Source organism: Festucalex cinctus, chromosome 20, assembly GCF_051991245.1.
Source record: "Festucalex cinctus isolate MCC-2025b chromosome 20, RoL_Fcin_1.0, whole genome shotgun sequence".
NCBI classification, from domain to species: Eukaryota; Metazoa; Chordata; class Actinopteri; order Syngnathiformes; family Syngnathidae; genus Festucalex; species Festucalex cinctus.
Window position 1 is genome coordinate 17,370,509 of NC_135430.1, and position 18,080 is coordinate 17,388,588.

At 36.6% G+C, this 18,080-nt stretch overlaps 1 protein-coding gene across 5 annotated transcripts in view; it reads left to right on the plus strand.

Annotated features, from left to right (window-relative positions):
• Window positions 1–18,080, plus strand: part of adarb2 (adenosine deaminase RNA specific B2 (inactive)) — a 318,324-nt gene that overhangs the window by 134,534 nt on the left and 165,710 nt on the right. For 3 of the 5 annotated variants that reach the window (XM_077509148.1, XM_077509142.1, XM_077509143.1), the window contains one exon: window positions 2,987–3,083. The gene's annotated coding sequence lies outside the window, so the exon portion shown is untranslated. Of the gene's footprint in view, window positions 1–1,104; window positions 1,222–2,970; window positions 3,084–18,080 lie in introns of those variants that run through there. The other 2 variants (XM_077509144.1, XM_077509145.1) reach the window with 2 other exon arrangements.

Consider the following 18,080-nt stretch of genomic DNA (forward strand, 5'->3'; position numbering starts at 1 on the left):
GTCTTTTGTATAACCATGAAACTTTATTTTTTTAAAAAACTTCAAGGACATAGCAGAAGCAGACACGAGTGATCTGTTGTGATCTGTGTTTTTGTTTAGATTGTTTTCGTGTGGCGCGTCTTTACTCGAGTTAAGTTATTTGTAGTGCTGTCAAAGTTAAAGCGTTAATTAATTAATTAGTCACAAAAAAATATCGCATTAATCATTGTATTAATTTTGACCGCAGCTGATTCTTTTTAAGCCGACAGTGGATGGTTACATTCAAGGTAGCTGTTGGAGTTTGAGCAATAAAAATAACTACATGCATTAAAGTAAAGCATTTAATAAATGTTTACATATGCCGTAGGTCTTTTTTTCCCCCCCCATTTTAAATTATGTAAATAATTCATTGATTAGAAAAAGCAGGATGAGCGTGTGCAGCGGATCAAAATTTTTGAAGATGTCGTCATAACATTAAATGTCGAAAAAAATTAACACATAACAGGTGCGCTTCAAATTTAGCAGGCAAAATATGTTGGGGTGGGGGGAAGCCTTTTTAAGTCAGTGAGTAATCATGATTAATCAAAATTCTAAGATGTGATAAATCTGATTAAAAAAAAAATGTAAATTGTTTGACAGCTCTAGTTATTTGATTTTCATCTGTGCTCTTCAACCTAGTCCCTTGTGTCTACCATTGTAATTAATTTCATGCAATTTTAAGGGAAGAAAATGTTATATTGGGTTGTTTTTTTTTTGGGTGGGGGGGGGGAATTCATTATCAAAAGCATCAGTTGTACTTGTCATGATCTCTGTTTTTGTTGTTTTGGTTACGTTTTTGCATGTTTATTTGTTTGTTTATTATATTTATTTATTTATTTTATTTTATTTTATTTTATTTTATTTTATTTTATTTTATTTTATTTTATTTTATTTTATTTTATTTTATTTTATTTTATTTTATTTTATTTATTTATATTTATTTATTTTACATGTCCCCAATGCCAGTGTTGTCACGTCCCACCCAGGCTTGTCAAGCCAGTGCCTTGTGCTATCCAATCAGCTGCCTGGGCCACCTGTGTCTTTCCAGGTGTCTCTCGTTTGTCACGTTTGTTTGTATTGAGTTCCCTGCTTTTCGTTCCGCCGTTGGGTTCACCGTCCTTGTCACGTCACGTCGCGTCGCGTTTCCCGCGTGTTTGTTTGCACCCTCCGGTTCTAGTCAGGTCTTGTTCTTCCTAGTGTTTGGTAAGTTTCTTTCAAACCTATTAATTGGGGGTTTTTGTTCAAGTGAAAGTCAACCTTAAACGTTTCTTGACAATAATATCTTATATGTGAGCTCACTGGTCACATGAAACACATGTCATTCAAGATGAGTTAAGAAGCCAAATCCAGCCATTTTTTATCCCTCTCAGCGGGGCGGCCATTTTGCCACTCACTGTCGAATGAAGACGACGTCAATGTAGCGTCAATATAAAAATAAATACTGCTGGATTTTGCTGCTTAACTCGTATTCCAGTAACACAATATGAACCAGAATACCAGACTATAGTGCGGCGGCATAGAACATATTATCAAAAAAATATAATTGGGGGATTTTATTTTAATTAATATAATTGTGAGAGTGTGAGCATTAGCCAGTAAATTCGTTTTAACATGTTTAATAAACTGATTTAAAAAAAAAAAAAAATGCCAGTTGGCCCCGCATCCTTCAATTTTTCTGAAAGTGGCCAATGAAGCGTTCTGGCATTTATAGAAACTGTTGTTCCCACAACTTTGCATTCAACATCCTCAAAGTGAGCAGCTAGCGTGAACAGCCGCCCAAAAACAATGCGTCATTCTGTCTCGGCCGTTGGCTGCTTCAACACTGCCATTTGTCACATGGCGACTTCCTCTTCAAGGTCGCGGACCTCAATGAGGCTATAATTCAACTATCATGTAATTAAGTAGTCAGATGATCATTTGAAAGGGCTAATGGAGTATAGAAAATGCCTACATTAGAACTTCGATGTGTCAAAAAAGGACACTGGCAATTGATGAGCCATTAGCTAAAGAGATACAAATAGATGAACAACTACATCACTTCCTGTGAGAGAGTTTAAATCACTGCGGAGTCTTGGGTATGAAATCTGACTCATAAAGCTCCCAAAAAAAATGTCTCTAAATATGTATTTAGAACCATAGCAACTCCTTGTTAAACTTTTTTTTTTTTTCTAAATTGCAGCCCCATCAATTCATCAGTTACTTTTCTTCTACGCACGTCATTGTGTTCCCGGTATGTAGTGCAGCTCTTGATTGAGTCCTTATCTAAATTATGCATCTTACGCGAGTACCAGTCTAGATTTATTGGCGCCGGGCTAATGTTATTCATTAACCTTCGCAAATGTTTGATTGGAATTTGGCATTGCTTCCTTCAAAGGCATCTTTCATTCCCTTTTGCGATTCATCTTCTTCAAATAAGTCGCTAAATGTTAGTCTTCAAAAGTCCAGTTGAGGGAATAACCGCACCTCATTACAATTCAAGTAAACACATACTGACACTATGAAGCGTGTTTGAAAGGTGGACAAAAAAAAAAAAGAGGAAGTTGCTTCATTATGACAGTGTACTGGGCTGCGTTTGAATATTAGAATCTTGATTTAAAAAAATAAAAAAAAAAACTTGCTTCAGGAGACATAATTGTGTCTTATCAGTATTGGCTGATCTCTGCCTAATTCTGTACTCTGCCGAGTAATTAATGAGCTGCAATTATGAGCGCAATTAAGAATCTCAATTAAAGTTTGGGAGATGTTAAAGCATTATGAAAATCAATTAAATGAGCAAATTGTATGGCGGATGAAACTCTGAGCTTTTTAACACTGCATATGGACTCGGCAAGATTTTAGACTCGGTGTGTTTTTTATTATTATTATTATTATTATTATTATTATTATTATTATTATTATTTCATGTGAATGTGAGACATGTCTCTGTTTTGTTTTGTTTTTGCCTCTAACAAGGACATTCTTTCACCAGGCCTTGGTGGAGAAAACGGCGAAAAGACGACTTTCTGGTCACCAGAGTTGACAGGGCCCACGGCGAGGATCGCTGAAACCTCATTCTGGATGCCAAGGTAAGAATGGGTCGGCAGGGTGCCAGGACCTGATGGATGAACATGTCAAGATCTGAAAAGTAGATGTTTTGGACACAATTAGACATTGTACATATATTTATCCGGTTGCTTATAAAATGGTGTTTTATTTTTAATCTCAAAGTACTTCAACTGATTCTATTCACAGCTTAGATAATATTCCAGATATACAACCATTACATATGGACTAAAGCAGTGGTATCCAAACTACGGACCGGGGGCCATCTGCGGCCCGCCGTCCATTTTTTTGTGGCCTGCAACATATGCTAAAAATGGCATTTGACTCGGTTCAAATAAAATAAAAACAAAAATGTTTGGAGATGGTCAAAGTAAGAAGGGAGGAAATCGAAAAACGCAGGTGCTATTAAAAGTTATTTTAGTTAACTAAAACGAAAAAACTAAAATTCAAAAAACAATTTTGTTAAAATAAATAAAAAACGAAGTTGCTTTTAAAAAAAAGAAAACTAACTGAAACTACATTTATGTTTACAAAACTAACTAAAATAAAAGTAACTATAATTATAGCAAAAATGTCCTTCGTTTTAGTCTTTGGTAATTAATTTAATGCATGAGCCTTTGGGGATGATTTTAAATGTGATTTTTAGTAATTTATTTTGATATAAATTGGAATAATGACGTCATGCCCAGGGTGTTTTTTAAATATTACGCACAATACACATAAAAAAAAACCTAAAACTAATACTGAAACTAAACTAAAACTAATAATTTATTAAAGAACTAAAACTAATACAAAACTAACCACCTTGAAAACTAATTAAAACTAACTAAATTTAAAAAATCTAAACTCAAAACGAAATAAAAACTAAAATGAGAAATTCCAAAACTATAATAACCCGACTGCCATATTACAAATAAATTGGTTTATATACTGTAGCATTTTTCTAAATATGCAAAAGCACAAATAAATTATTTGTACAATTTTTACGACTAAACATAATTTCTCTTCATAACATGATGTGGCCCTTGCGTCCTTCTGATTTTCTGGATGTGGCCCTCAAATGAAAAAGTTTGGACACCCCTGGACTAAAGCTTCGATGTCTGAAGGCTTTATTTACCACATAGCTGTCACCATTTTTGTCGTTTTAGAACGCTAATTACATTTGTCATTGATGGCAGCCTAAATTAGCCGTTAGAGCAGCTAATGAGACGCTGATTGCAGTTTCGGAAAGTCCTTCATTGTTGATTTGCTGATATTTTAGCACAAACATTTCGGATGATTTGATGTGATGCCACAAGTTGGTTAGTAATGACTCCATGGATGCCACATTTGAAAACAAACTCAAAACAATACAGCATTCACTTGACATAGTTAATGGATACCATAATGTGTGTCATACAAGACTTTGGCCTTGAGAACATTGTATTTGTACATGATAGAGGTGCTTAAATATAATTGTTATAAACAAACTATATTATAAATGTTGACTTTTGTCAACATTAATAGTTGAGTATAAAAGACTTTTAGAAATTATTAAAATATATTCTAAGTGAAGTTTGGAAAGACTATTAAAAAAGGAGCAACTTTACGTTAAGTGAAATCCTGAAAATACTTAAAAAAAAAAAAAAAAAATCATAAATGAAAATAATTACAAGTCAAAAAGTTTGCTGTTTTTATTTTTAATAGAAAAAAAACTTAAGTGACAAAACCGGGTGTTATTTTTGTTAATCAGGGTGGCCATTATCTGCTGAATGTAACTATTAAAGTAATTTTTAATCTAATTAGTTACTTTTTAAAGCAACTAATTAGTAAAATAACTAAGTTACTTCCTCAACGTAACTCCACACACACGAAAACCCCGAGAAGAGATTTGAATCCAGAACCTCTCGATTGTAAGGCAGCAGTGTCAACCATATGTTCAGCTGTGCTTGCCTCATCAGCAAACACTTGGGAAAAAAAAAAAAAACGTTCTTATCCAGTCACACACTGTAAAAATAGCATTGCGTCTTTTTTTTTTTTTTTTTTTGCCGCTCCCCAGTCGTGAAAAAGAGCCCTCCAGTCCACAATGTGGTGAATAGAGAAGGGAAGCCCACACAATAACCTACTGATTGTGGTTTGGAGTGTCATATTCAACGGGGTATTAAGCAAAAACCATCCTGAAATACAAGGAATGTGGGGGGGGGGAAGAGCACATCTTGTATCTTTGATTGATGGACACTTTGAAGTGTGATCACTCCCAAACTATTTCCTGTTTTAATTACATTATTATGAACTTTTGTTCGGTTGCCTCCATGAGTCATTGCAGACGTAGCAGGTTTGAAGGTAGTTTTTTTGGGGGGGGGGTTTAAAAAATTTTTGTGCATAGTTCTCTTCAAAGTTTGGCAATTCAACTCGAAGTGATTAATTTCTGCGTTTCTGACAGATGCAACTTGGTTATGTTGATTAAGTGATTTAAAAAAAAAAAAAAAAAAACGTAACTCTTTGACCGCCAAAAACGTTTAATAACGATCAGTAAAATCACGATGTATGTCGCCATAAACGTTAAATGACATCAACTACATTTTTTATTTATTTATTTTTTCTCAGTTGCAACATTTAAGTGCAGCGCTACCCGGTCAATGGGTTGTGGAATCAAAAACACTAAACACTAACTATGGCCAGCAGATGGAAGCAATGTATCACTTTTTGTGAATGATCAAAGCCTTTGTCAGATCAAAGTTGTTGTTTTTTGTTGTTGTTTTTTTATAACGTGTGGCAGTAAAAGAGTTAAGTTTATATTCTGAGAGAAAAAAAATCACAGATTTATGAGGAAAAACTTGAATATTTCTGACAGTATTTAACACACAAATTTACGAGAAATAAACTCAGTTGTCCAAGGAAAAAACTAAATTCAGATTTTTATGAGAAATACACATATGCTACTTGGATATTTGTGCAAAGTCACATTTATAAACAGACATGTATACTTAGAAACTTGCATTGAACAGTCATCTCGCAAATTTGCGAGTTTTAATGACAGAAATATCCGAGTTTGTTTTTTTTCTTTTGTAAAAATGTTTTGTTTTTTGTTTTTGTTTTTTTCAAAATTTGCCACTTTAAAATTTTGCAAATCAGTGACTTTATCGTAAATTTGTGAGTCAAAAAAAAAAAAAAAGGAAAATATATGTGGCTCTAATATGCTGTTGTACTGAAATAATACTGACCACATGAGATGTTATTGCTTTGAAATTATTACAAGAAAACATAATTTTTGTGTGGATTATAATTTTTGGACTTGCTGGCCTCCATCTGACTTGGTTGTTGCAAATGTGGCATGTGGCTGTATCTATCTTGATAAAATAGTTTCTGTCCATCGGTCATGATTTCCTTCAACTGCTTTGGCCCGTTTACGTCCGGGTCTGTCATCATGGCGATTTTTTGTTGTTGTTGTTCTTTCTCTTTTCAAGACAGCATTGTTGCAACAATGTTTCATGTCTGTTTTGACTGACCCGTCCAACTGGTGTAGACATTAACAATAACTATAACAGAACTGCTTGTCAGTGCCCCTCGGACATATCTAGCCTACTTTCACAAGAGCAAAGTCTGTCTGTCATAATGTATTACCGTGAATGATGCCTTGTCTGTCTTTATGGCCACAAAAAAAAAAAAAAAAAATAAAAAAAAAAAAAAATGTTGAGCTGTTGAGGAAGCTTGTTTTTTCTCCGTCTTTCCTAACAAGGCCGGCATTTGACTCGCAGCCGCACGATCCATGCCCATTTGTGTCATCCAGCATCAATTTTTCTCGGCGATAAATACCCCAAACTGCCCCATAATGGAGTAATTTACACACACACCCTGCCAACGCTATCGACGGCACTCTGTCCTATAGTAAATGTCTGGCATTTAGCAAATCAATGACATGAATTATGAACAGCCTCTTGTTGCCTCTCCATTCTGTTCAATAACAAAAGGGGAAGTGCATTAAATACAAGCATTTATGGGTTGTTAGTTGCTGCAGTCGATGAGTTTAAAATCAAAAAGGCCCTTTTGGCGTAAATTGTTTTCTCTGATCATCTCTCGTCACACAAGATGATTAATAGACTAATGGATTAGGTAGGAGATGGCATTGAAATTTATGTATTTTTTATTACAGTTTTTAATCTCAGCATGTTTATGCTGCTTGGTTGTGCGTCTTTGCCACCGGTTTGGCCTTAACTAAGCGTTATTTCTGCAGTCCATAATTTCATCTTGAAAATGAGCAAGGGAGCGGATCTTCCTTATAGTAATTGAGTATTGATTGGAAAATAAACAGCGGCAAGACTCCCACCCAACTGACAGGCCCATCTTTTGGACCAAATCGACAATAAATGGGTGCCGGCTTTGAGATCGGGTTATAGATCAAGATGATACAGTCTCGTGCGCCTTTCCCTTCACGATTGCTCCTCCAATATATATTGGATTTTAGGTAACCCATTTATGAGCTCGGGCCATCAAAAACTTATAGTTTTGAGTCAGCGGCTGCGCTTTGCTCACCTTGCAAGGTAGCTTCATGGGAATATGCCGTTCACCAAAGAGATTAGCAATGGTTTTCAATTTTGTACAATTTTTTAATAAGTCATTTGCCTCCTCTGACCGACATCTAAACAAGAGAATCTCAATCAGTAGAAGATGTTTGTGACTTTTGTCACCGTGCCGTGAAAACTATTTTATTTTTGTATTGTTACAAAGGTCAACCGTGGGGGGGGGATAAAAATAAATCTACTTACTATTAATTTCCTGTCACGACGATGAGCCGCGAAAATGGCCAGACATGGACTATTTGAATTTTTACTGGAAGTTTTACTTTGTTTTACTTGCCTGACACATGTCGCAAAAAGTAATTTGCACACTTTTCAAAGTCAAATTCAAATAGCACATTAGTTGTACATCTTTGACGTATCATCTCCGAGCAAACTTAATTAAGAATTTACTGAATTAATTCCAAAATTTTACTCCGGTAAATATCTGTTACAAGTGGTGCTAGGTGGTGATTATTATTATTATTATTATTATTATTATTATTATTATTATTTTATTATTATTTTAATCGCAGGACTTCAATATTTAACTCACAATTAATTGCAAATTTTATTTCTGTTCTAAATGTATAATTTTTCTTCTAAGTTGCATACTCAACATAAGTAGAAAAGTAGAAGTAGAAAAAAATGTTACATGGAAATATGCCTTCATCTTTTAGTCATTGATACAGTAATTTTATAATTCATAAAATTGAGTTAAAATTAAAAAGATGTACTGTACTGTAGAAAACGAGTGTGATATTGATTTTCGTTGGTCATATTTCTGCCACTAGATGGCATAATTGCATTTGTAAGATGTTGTGCCAGCTCTGATTTTTTTTTTTTTTCCATATTAAAAGCTATCTAATATTTAACATGAAGTAACTTGTGAAATTCTGCATATTTGAAATTGTGGAATAAAACTTGACCTCAATCGTCATAAATATATGCATTTCTGAATTGTAAAATTTTATTAACGCTACATTTTGACGCGAATGTGTCTGCTGGTTGCGACTGGATTTCCACCAGTACAGGCCTTCAAAGTCAGGATTGGTCATTAAAGATGTATTATTTATTATGGGTGCAACAAAAAATGTTTTGAATCCAAAAGTTTTGTCATTTAAAAGATTCAAGTGCATGAAGCCAAACTAAATTGAATCGTTCCACTTTGAAGAATATCGAGATACGTATCATACCTTGGAAGGAAATGTCGCATTTGTATGTAAGTCATTGCATCATACCCTTTCGAACTGAGCCGGACCATATCAAATCGAATCGTTCTACTTTTCAAAGCTCATCGTCCTAGAACAGTTATCGAGAAGCGTATTGAATCGTTTTTCGTATAAAAAGCAGGCCAGGAGTGCAAACCAACCTGATTACTTCACTCTGAACTGTGAATGTTTACATGGCCTGTCCAATAAGAGGGCAATAAAACAGTGAGGTTGTGGTGTACAGAATGGATGGAATCAGTATTTTATCGGAAAAAAAAAGAAAAAAAAACTTGTTGAATTATACACACATAGTTTCTGTGTTATGCCATGCTGTTGAGAACCAACCAAATAAATCCATAAACACCGTTTAACAACTTTCGTCTAATGGAGGGAGGAAAAAAAAAAAAAGTTAGCAAATGGTTTTCGTTGGAATGAGTCGGGGAGTGAGCGGTAATGGTTCAACAGCTCAGTGAATCAACGTAATGTGAGAAGCGGCGTTGAGCCCAGACGTTAACCTCTGCATAATGGCTGTTGAACTACGCTCACACTCTTGACCCCCCCCCCACACACACACACACTACGTAACTCCCTACTAATGACATACAAATGCGATATTCGTTTTCATTAGCCGCCACTTCATTTCTGATTTCAGGAAACGGTGGCGCGGCAATGGCGTAGGGGGTTGCGCCGCTGCAAATGACCTCCGGGTTCCTATCAAGCTCCAGGAAAAAAAGATTAACCGGGAGACAAGGAGCACGGTTAATTTTTTGCGGCTCGAGGTGATGTCAAACTGCACTTTCATTCATTTACCTGCCTCATTACCGACTCCTGATTATCATTCGCATGCGAGCGCTTCATTTGTTATCGGGGCACGCGACCTGCATTGGGAGCATTATGAACCGTTATCTGTATTTATCTTGTCAATCCCATCGTCTTTTTTTTTTTTTTCCCCACCGCGCGTCATTATTAATTTGACGTGCATGCGTCAGGCTCACTGTTAATCATATTCAAATGGATAGGGGAAGATAAAAATCAATTTCCAATTATCCTTGGTTTCTCATATCCAGCCTCCGCGGAGTCGACTTGAGAGATCGGCCATGCGCGAGTGAGTAGATACAGAAAAAACAAATAGGGATGTAACGATATCCAAACATCACGATACGATATTATCACGATATGAAGGTCACGATACGCTAATTATCCCGATATTGTGGCGATATTTAAAAAATAAAACAATATTGTAAAAAAAAAAAAAGAGCTCAAACTAAAATCACTTTTTAATCACTTTGTAACATCCACTGAGTTTTCTTCTCACATTTTTTATTTTTATTTTTTTATAAAAGGGTCAAACATTCTCTAGAGTCATGCCTAGGGATGTAATTATATCCAAACATCACGATATGATATCACGATATGAAGGTCATGATACGATAATTATCACGATATTGTAGGGCGTTGGCGATATTTAAAAAAGATCACAATATTGTAAAAACCCCACAATATTATGCTTTTGTACATAACAGCAATGCATATAAACCACCTACAATCTCTAATAACAATATTGAGGCACTTATTTGCTAATGCAAGCACACATTGGTCGCTTCACAAGCAAATTAGGTTCCACTTCATCTGACAATTAGCATAGATTTTAAACATAGAAGGCCAAAACATCCCTAATGAAAATTAAATTGCACGAATAATATAGCCACTAGAGGGTGCTAGATCTGCACAAATGAAAATCAACCTGACTTTGCTAACAGATGTGTTCCTTTTAAATATTGTGAACATAACGACGATATTGTGGCACTTTTAATATCACGATATCACGCTTTTCGTGACATCCCTAGTAAATGGGGAAACATTAACATGCAAGAATCTGTAAAAACATGTTGGCCAAAGCGCCTTTTCCAGGAACAAAGTAGGGCTGAAAAGGAGGACCAAAGGACTATACTGCCCATGGAGGGTAATGGTGCGAGAGGCACTGAGAGGATACAAATAGCTTCACTTGAATAATGGGGTTGAAGGTTCGCATGGTTAGATTCATGTGCAGACACGACTCCTTTGATGCAGTGACACGGGAGAGCCCGTAAAAAAATAAAAAAATAAAATAAAAATCCCAGAATAAAATAGTGAGGCGTCACAATGAGCTAAGAGGCTCTCGGGCTTCCGGATGGCAAATCCTGCATTCAAGAAATCAATTTTATGATTGGGAAGGCTTTCAGATGAGAGATTTTGAATGTTATAATCTATTAGAAATGATTTTGTTATCAATATAAACCGTTGCATAATCAATAGTGACGACATTCAAGACTGTTTTTTTTTTCTCTCTTTAGATATGTGCTATCTATTTTATAGAGCATTTTTTTGTATTAATGATTACAATGTAGTTAGTAACGTAATCCAAGTAGCATAAAGTAATGTAACTAAGTATTTATTTTAGACGTTGTCTTCAAAAGTTCTCTTTGCACCAAGTTTATTTTAGTTCACTAAAACTAATGCAAAAAAACTAAAATTAAAAAAATATTTGTGTTAATGATATAAAATAAAAACAAAAATAATTTTTAAACGAAAACTAACCTAAACTACATTTTATGTTTACAAAACTAGAATTATAGCAAAAATCTTTGGTAATTTAATGCATGAGCCTTTGGGGATGATTTTAAATGTGATTTTAAGTAGATTTATTTTGATATTAACCAGAAAAAAAAGGATATTTGAAAGTGCCACACAGAAGTGACGTCATCTTTTTTTTTTTTTTTATATATTGCACACAAGTAATACACAATAAAATAAAAACTAAAACCAATACTAAAACTAACTAAAACGAAGCATTTATTAAATAAAATAACTAACAGAACCACCCAAACTAAATTAAAAAAAAACCACAATACTCAAAACGTAATCAAAACGAACTAAAATGAAATATTCCAAAACTATAAAAACCCTAGTTTGCACAACTTTATTTATTTTTATTTTTTTTAAGGGAAAAAAAAATCTGTAATCAGTGTTGGCACAAAATTTTATGCAGCCCACATGCAAACTATAGAACAAACATTACAGAAAACACTTGCTCATTAAAAAAAAAAAAAAAAACAAAAAAAAAAAAACATTTCCTATACTAACATACATGACATTAAATCCAGCATGCAGATTTGTTTTTCCTTTGGAAAAACAATGATGGCCTTGCATGACCTGTGGGAAAGTCTGTTATATTCAAATGTTTCAAACATTCTTATGTCAGCTACACAACGCACGTTGGGCATGTGCAAACGGTGTGATTGTGTTCCAGTGTCGTCCACGCAAACGTGTTTGCGATGACCTGAGTGAGGAGTTACCGTGTCCTCTCCAGCTCGGGCATAAATGATCCTCGGCGCACATTTAATTTGTTATCTCCTCGGCAGGCTGCAGGCCTCAGGCGAGCTGAAATGGGAAATTAATGACACAGAGGGGAGCGCGCCGGTCGCTCGACCAGCCCGCGGGCCCTCACGTAAATAGCTTTTAACACGGGGATCAATAATGTTAACTTGTGATTAAATAGATTATTACATTCAAAATTAGCCACCCCAGGGGGCCCACGTGTTTATGGGAAGTCGAAGGAGAGCAAGTTCCGCTGTCGTAGTCTTGAAAAAGAGGGCCGGCGTTCGTTTTGATTCGTCGGCACGTGAGGTGGGGGAGTGAACGAGCTGCGGTTAATTTGCTACATTTAACTGAGGAACTTTTTGGATTGTTTTAATGCACAGGTGGCCAAACCGTGGCCCAGGGGCCACTTGCGGCCCGACATCCGTTTTTCGGCGGCCCGTGGCATATATTAGACAAAACTTTTCAGATCACAAATAAACTTGAGTTGAGTTGTCCGCATCTCTCGCTCTTTCTCTCTTTCTCCCTTTTCTCTCTTTCCCTCTCTCTTTATCTCTCTCTTTATCTCTCTTTTTCTCTTTTTCTTTCGCTCTTTCTCTATCGCTCTCTCTCGCTTTTTTCTTGCGCTTTCTCTCTCTCACTCTTTTTCTCTCGCTCTCTTTTTCTCTCGCTTTTTTCTTGCGCTCTCTCTTTCTCACTCTTTTCTCTTTTTCTCTCGCTCTCTTTTTCTCGCCTTCTCTTTCTTTTTCTTTCTCTTTTTCTTTTTCTTTCTTTCTCTTTTTCTTTCTCCTTTTTTCTCTTTTTCTCTCTCTCTTTCTCCTCTCTATTTTTCTTTCTCTTTTTCTCTCTTTTCTCTTCTCTCTTTTCCTTTCTCTTTTTCCTTTTGCTCCCTTTTTCTTTCTCGTTTTCTTTCTCTTTTTCTTTTTTCTCCTTTTCTCTTTCTCTTTTCTTTCTCTTTTTCTCTTTTTCTTTCCTTTTCTTTCTCTTTCTCTTCTCTCTCTTTTTCTCTTCGCTCTCTTTTTCTTTCTCGTTTTTCTTTTTCTCTCTCTCTCTCTCTCTCTCTCTCTACATTAATGCAGTAATTATTTGTGATTAAGTCATTAGTTAACGCTTTAACTTTGACAGCACTTAATAATATAGAATATATTTCTGTTTCAGGGGGGAAAAAAACTGATATGAGATTCACTTTACAATCCATATCACATCACGATGGTTGTTTTCATTAAACCCATTTTGCATTTTGTTTTACAAATGATCTCAAAGTGCAACACGGGCCCATTAGTCACAGACTACATTTGTTTTAGAAGGTTAATCAATTTCCGACGGCTCCACTTATTCTTCAAGCACAGGAACACCCACACTTCATTTGTTTAGTGTGTGCATGCGCACAATTTGTTCGTGTGAGGGAGAAATTGTGGAAAAGCATCTTTTAGTCATAAACCTGTCAGTTTTTTGTTTATTCAGGTTTTAAATAATGAACAATTAACTGTTCTGTGTCAATATGTCTCCAACTAAATACTCCAACTTCCTGTCCGAAGAGCTCAAATGCAGCGAGACAACTTCTGTATCATTGTTGCGGAAAATAGAGAGGTGGTGTGCCATAATGGGAACTTCTTCCCGGACGATAGCTGTTGTGCTGATAAGCAGAAGATAGAAGTTTTTCACTTGGCCGGAGCATATCGGTAATAGCTGCAGGAGCAGCGGTGTATTGACTCGAGTTGAGGACTTGGAGGAGAGACGAGGAGCCACGTTTCTGTTTGAATGCTTGAAGATGATGACGGCCCAGTGTGGAAAGGGGGCGTATGTCTGCAGGGAGGACCAGATGTCCCAGTCACTGAAGCCGAGAGTCCAATCCCGCTTATCAGCTGCCGAACGGAGGACGGGCGGACGGGCGGGAGACCAGCGCCGCGTGTGTCGATTTGACTCCTTTCTTTGTTAAAACCGTGACACGTGAAGGACGTTCGACGAGTTGGCGAGTCGCAGGAGCGCTACGAGGGATTTAGGCTCGGGTGCAAAAATATCACCTTTGGCCCCACTACTGGAAATGAGTCAAATAAATAAAGAAGATACATTTCGTCCAAAATAACAATGACAAAAAAAAAAAAAAAAAAAAAGTAGCCATGAATATGTTGCCGTCTGAGAATTTCCGAGTGCATATATTAATGATTATTTTTTTCCCCCGTTAAACTGAAATATTAAAGTCAGCATTTCATCCCTGTCATCCTTAAGCACGCTGTCCAGAAGTGCAGCCATTTGCACTTTTTATAAGCTTTATCCCCACCTAGTTATTCTAAGATCTGCTGCTAAATTTGTCCCTCATTCCTCTCTCCCTAAGCTTAAGCCGTCAGCCTGCTAATGCTTCTTCAAGAGCACATCTCCTGCCAACTTATTTATTTATATGCGCGCCTGCCTTTGGTTGAGGCACAGCACAGCGTGAAGTGAGAAGGCTGAATTTTGCATTACCTCACCCACTGCTTAAATATTATTGGTTGCTTATCTGTAAAGTCCCCCTGCGTCTGACGCCGGGCGAGGTGAAGCTGCCACAAACAGTTTGTACAGACAGCACGTTTGAAATGAGTCCAACTTCAATTCATCGTGACAGTTTGGCGCTTTTAGTGAAGAAAACTAGTAATTTTGCTCTGACCTATCTGAAAGTTTCATGGGGTGCGTTTGTTTTATGACATTGTCTCTTTCTCTTCCACTGAAATGTCGACAGAACTCTTACGAGTTTTGTCACTATGTGTGGCTTGTTTTATTGAATCTAACTGCACTGTATTCTGTTGGCTCATTTGCAGAACCAGGTGGGCACTAGTGGTAGCACCTTTTGAGTGGTTTCGATCATATTTGGCTTATTTTGTGTTTGGCACTGCCCCACTTTCATATGGTGTTCCGCAGGGTTCAATCCTGGATCCTCTGTTGATGTCATTGTATCTGGCAGATGCTGCCTTTGTGGTCCATGGTATTTCTGTCCATTCTTATGCAGATGTCTTATTGAGCCTCTTTGAGGCCACTTTTGTCACATCTGGAGGCATGAGCTCCACTTTGCCGTCCATTTTTCAATGAAAGACGAAATATTGGTTCCGGCAACTTACGGGTGCTGCAAATGTTGTTTTGTTGTTGTTTTTTTCTTTTAAATTACTGTACTAAGTATTGTAACGTGAATTTCGACTTACATCATAGGAACAGAACTTGTTCATAACTCGAGGGCTCGCTGTATTCTTGAATTCTGATTTAAAACTTAGCTTTCGATTAGACTGTATATGTACTGCCCACACTTCCTTTCCCAAAAACTTTGTGGCATTACTGCACTTATGCCAGGCGAACATTGTCTTCCGGGTTCACATCTCATGCTGTTACTCCCACTGTTAAAACAGCGAGGTAATATTTGGGTATCAGAAAGGCCGTGGGGTGCAGCACCAGGCTGGACCAGAGCGCCTCGAGACTACAACGGGAGGGACGTCAGCGAGAATCATGTCAGGTTTGGCTTCCAGCGAGGCGAAGATCTCTGGATAAATCCGTTTCTTTGTTTCAAATGGTTTCGAGGGCGGTTTGCACCCTGATTGGCTTAAGTGAAGATGATGGTAGCTGCTCCCCAAAAGTGCATGTTGATTGGCGGTTTCTGCAATTAAATCTTTATTTGCGATGACTTTTATGGTTTGATTTTTGCAGGGTTAAGAAATGCACCATTGGACGATTGTGCTAAGCAAATCTGCGCTGATTATATCTCTTGTTTACAGCGTTATAATGCCTTCGCCACTAATTAAAGATGATTTGATACAGTAATGGCCATTGACAACAGGCTATAAACAAAACAAAAAAACAAAACAAAAAAACAGAAATGAATTGTTTTTGAGTATCTTGCTATCACATTCAATAAGCAGACATGACGAATCAGAAACAATGAGGCCTATTAAGTTTAGATACGATTATGGCTCCCTCCACAGCAAGATTAGAAAATGAACAGAAATTGTAAAACTTGTACAAATGTTTAGCTCTTCATCAAGATGCATTATGAGTTCTTTCGTCGTGTCCACAACAAGCTACAGTATATTGCTGTTGATGAGCAAAGTGGCAGTCGGTGGGATAATTTTTCAAGTGGTTATGGCGGGGGGGGGGGGGGGGGGGGGCAATGAGAATGTTGTTTACTCACAAGCCAGGTGTCCATATCGCAATCATATTAACGACTGGGAACTGATTATGAATCACTTCTGCGGAGCGCAGCATGTCGCCTCACATTTTGATTAAAACTTGAACTAAAAGTGCAGAATCACAGTTGGATTGTCCTCTAATAGCCAATAAAATAATTATTGGCAAAATATATGAGCATGGATCTTCATCTTTAACGGCATTGTTAAAAAAAAAATAGAAAAGCATTTTTACCAATGGAAAGTAGACGCACCATAATATCATACTGTACATATTTCTAAGCAAACAAAATACATTTTAGTCCATATGAAATATAGTTCCTTTACCCATATTTTTTTTTTTAGTGTTCTTCATACACATTCCACACTTCATACATAAGGCAATGTGCGTCACACAAACAAAAGCAAAAACATCTCAAATCATTTACAGTACAGAAATGCACAAAGCAAAGAGAACAAAAGAAAACTTTAAAAAACGTTTTTTTTATTTATATGCTCTTTTAATTTAAACTAACCAAATTTTAAAGACCTTAACTCAACTTAAAAGCATTTATACTTTGGGCAGACTTCTGTTGGTAACTTATTCCTTTCTGCGCAGCACAACATCTAAAAGCCGCTTCACCGTGCTTGCTTAGAGACCTGGGCCCCCACTAATTTGTAGTTTGTTTGCTTGTCAATGTTGACTGTCTCCAGTTGATTATTTTATTTTATTTATTTCATATTGCACAGAAACTATTGTTTTGAAGGCAAGTTGATAAAATTAAAGATGCCTGTCAAAATGACAGCGATACATTTCATAGTGTTAGGACTGAGCGACTTTTCTCTTACTGTACGACAGAAAAAAAAATAAAATAAAAAAAATAAATAAATAAAAAAACGTTTCCCGCTACTTTGGTTATAAAACGTTTTTTCTAGCTTGATTTAAAAAAAAAAAAAAAAAAAAAAAAAAAAAAGTATACAGTAGAGAAAATATATATCTCAAATTTGGGCACGCCGATGTTCATGATTGTGTGGCAAGATTAACACATTCATTGCCAGACTAGCAAAAAAAAAAAAAAAAAAATTCGTCTTTTTCCGTCAATGGCAGTGAATGAGTTAACATTTTGGACTTTCTTCCTGCTAAGAATGTTGAGCTTTCGCGCTGAGAAGGTTGAACATAATTATTCCGCGCCAATCAGAAATAATGAAGTATGAAGGGTAATTGTTAAACAAGAGGCATCATGGGAATCCTTACAAGATTGTACCTGACACACGTGATGTGTCTGAGGCCATGCGTTGGCACGGATGCGCGGCCAGACACACATGCGCAGCGACGCACGCGCACGCACGCACGCTTGCAGATTAAACCCTATTAATTCAAACTCAAAGCCCAAGTGACATCTCCAGCAGAGTAATGAGAAATTTAGCAGGAATCTGAGGCTGATTATCAACTGCAAATTTGCTGTAATGCCAGTAATCAGAGGAGATGGTGCAGTGGGGGGAGAGAGAGAGAGAAAGAGAGATGAAGGGACGCGAGCCAGAGCGCTAATTGCAACTTGTTTCCTGCCATCTTCTTTACATGACAATACCATCAAGGGCCCAAGGACATTTCATTTCAATGCGAGAGAACGGAGTTACACTTTAATGGATTTTGCAATTAAACGATCAGTCCACCTATTTTATTTTTAGTCCTGAATGAAGAAACACTGAATATTTTATTTTATTTTTGTGTGTGTCAGAGAGCGAGTCGGCCGCTAACAGAAAAGATAATCTGCTCATGATATTCTCGTCTG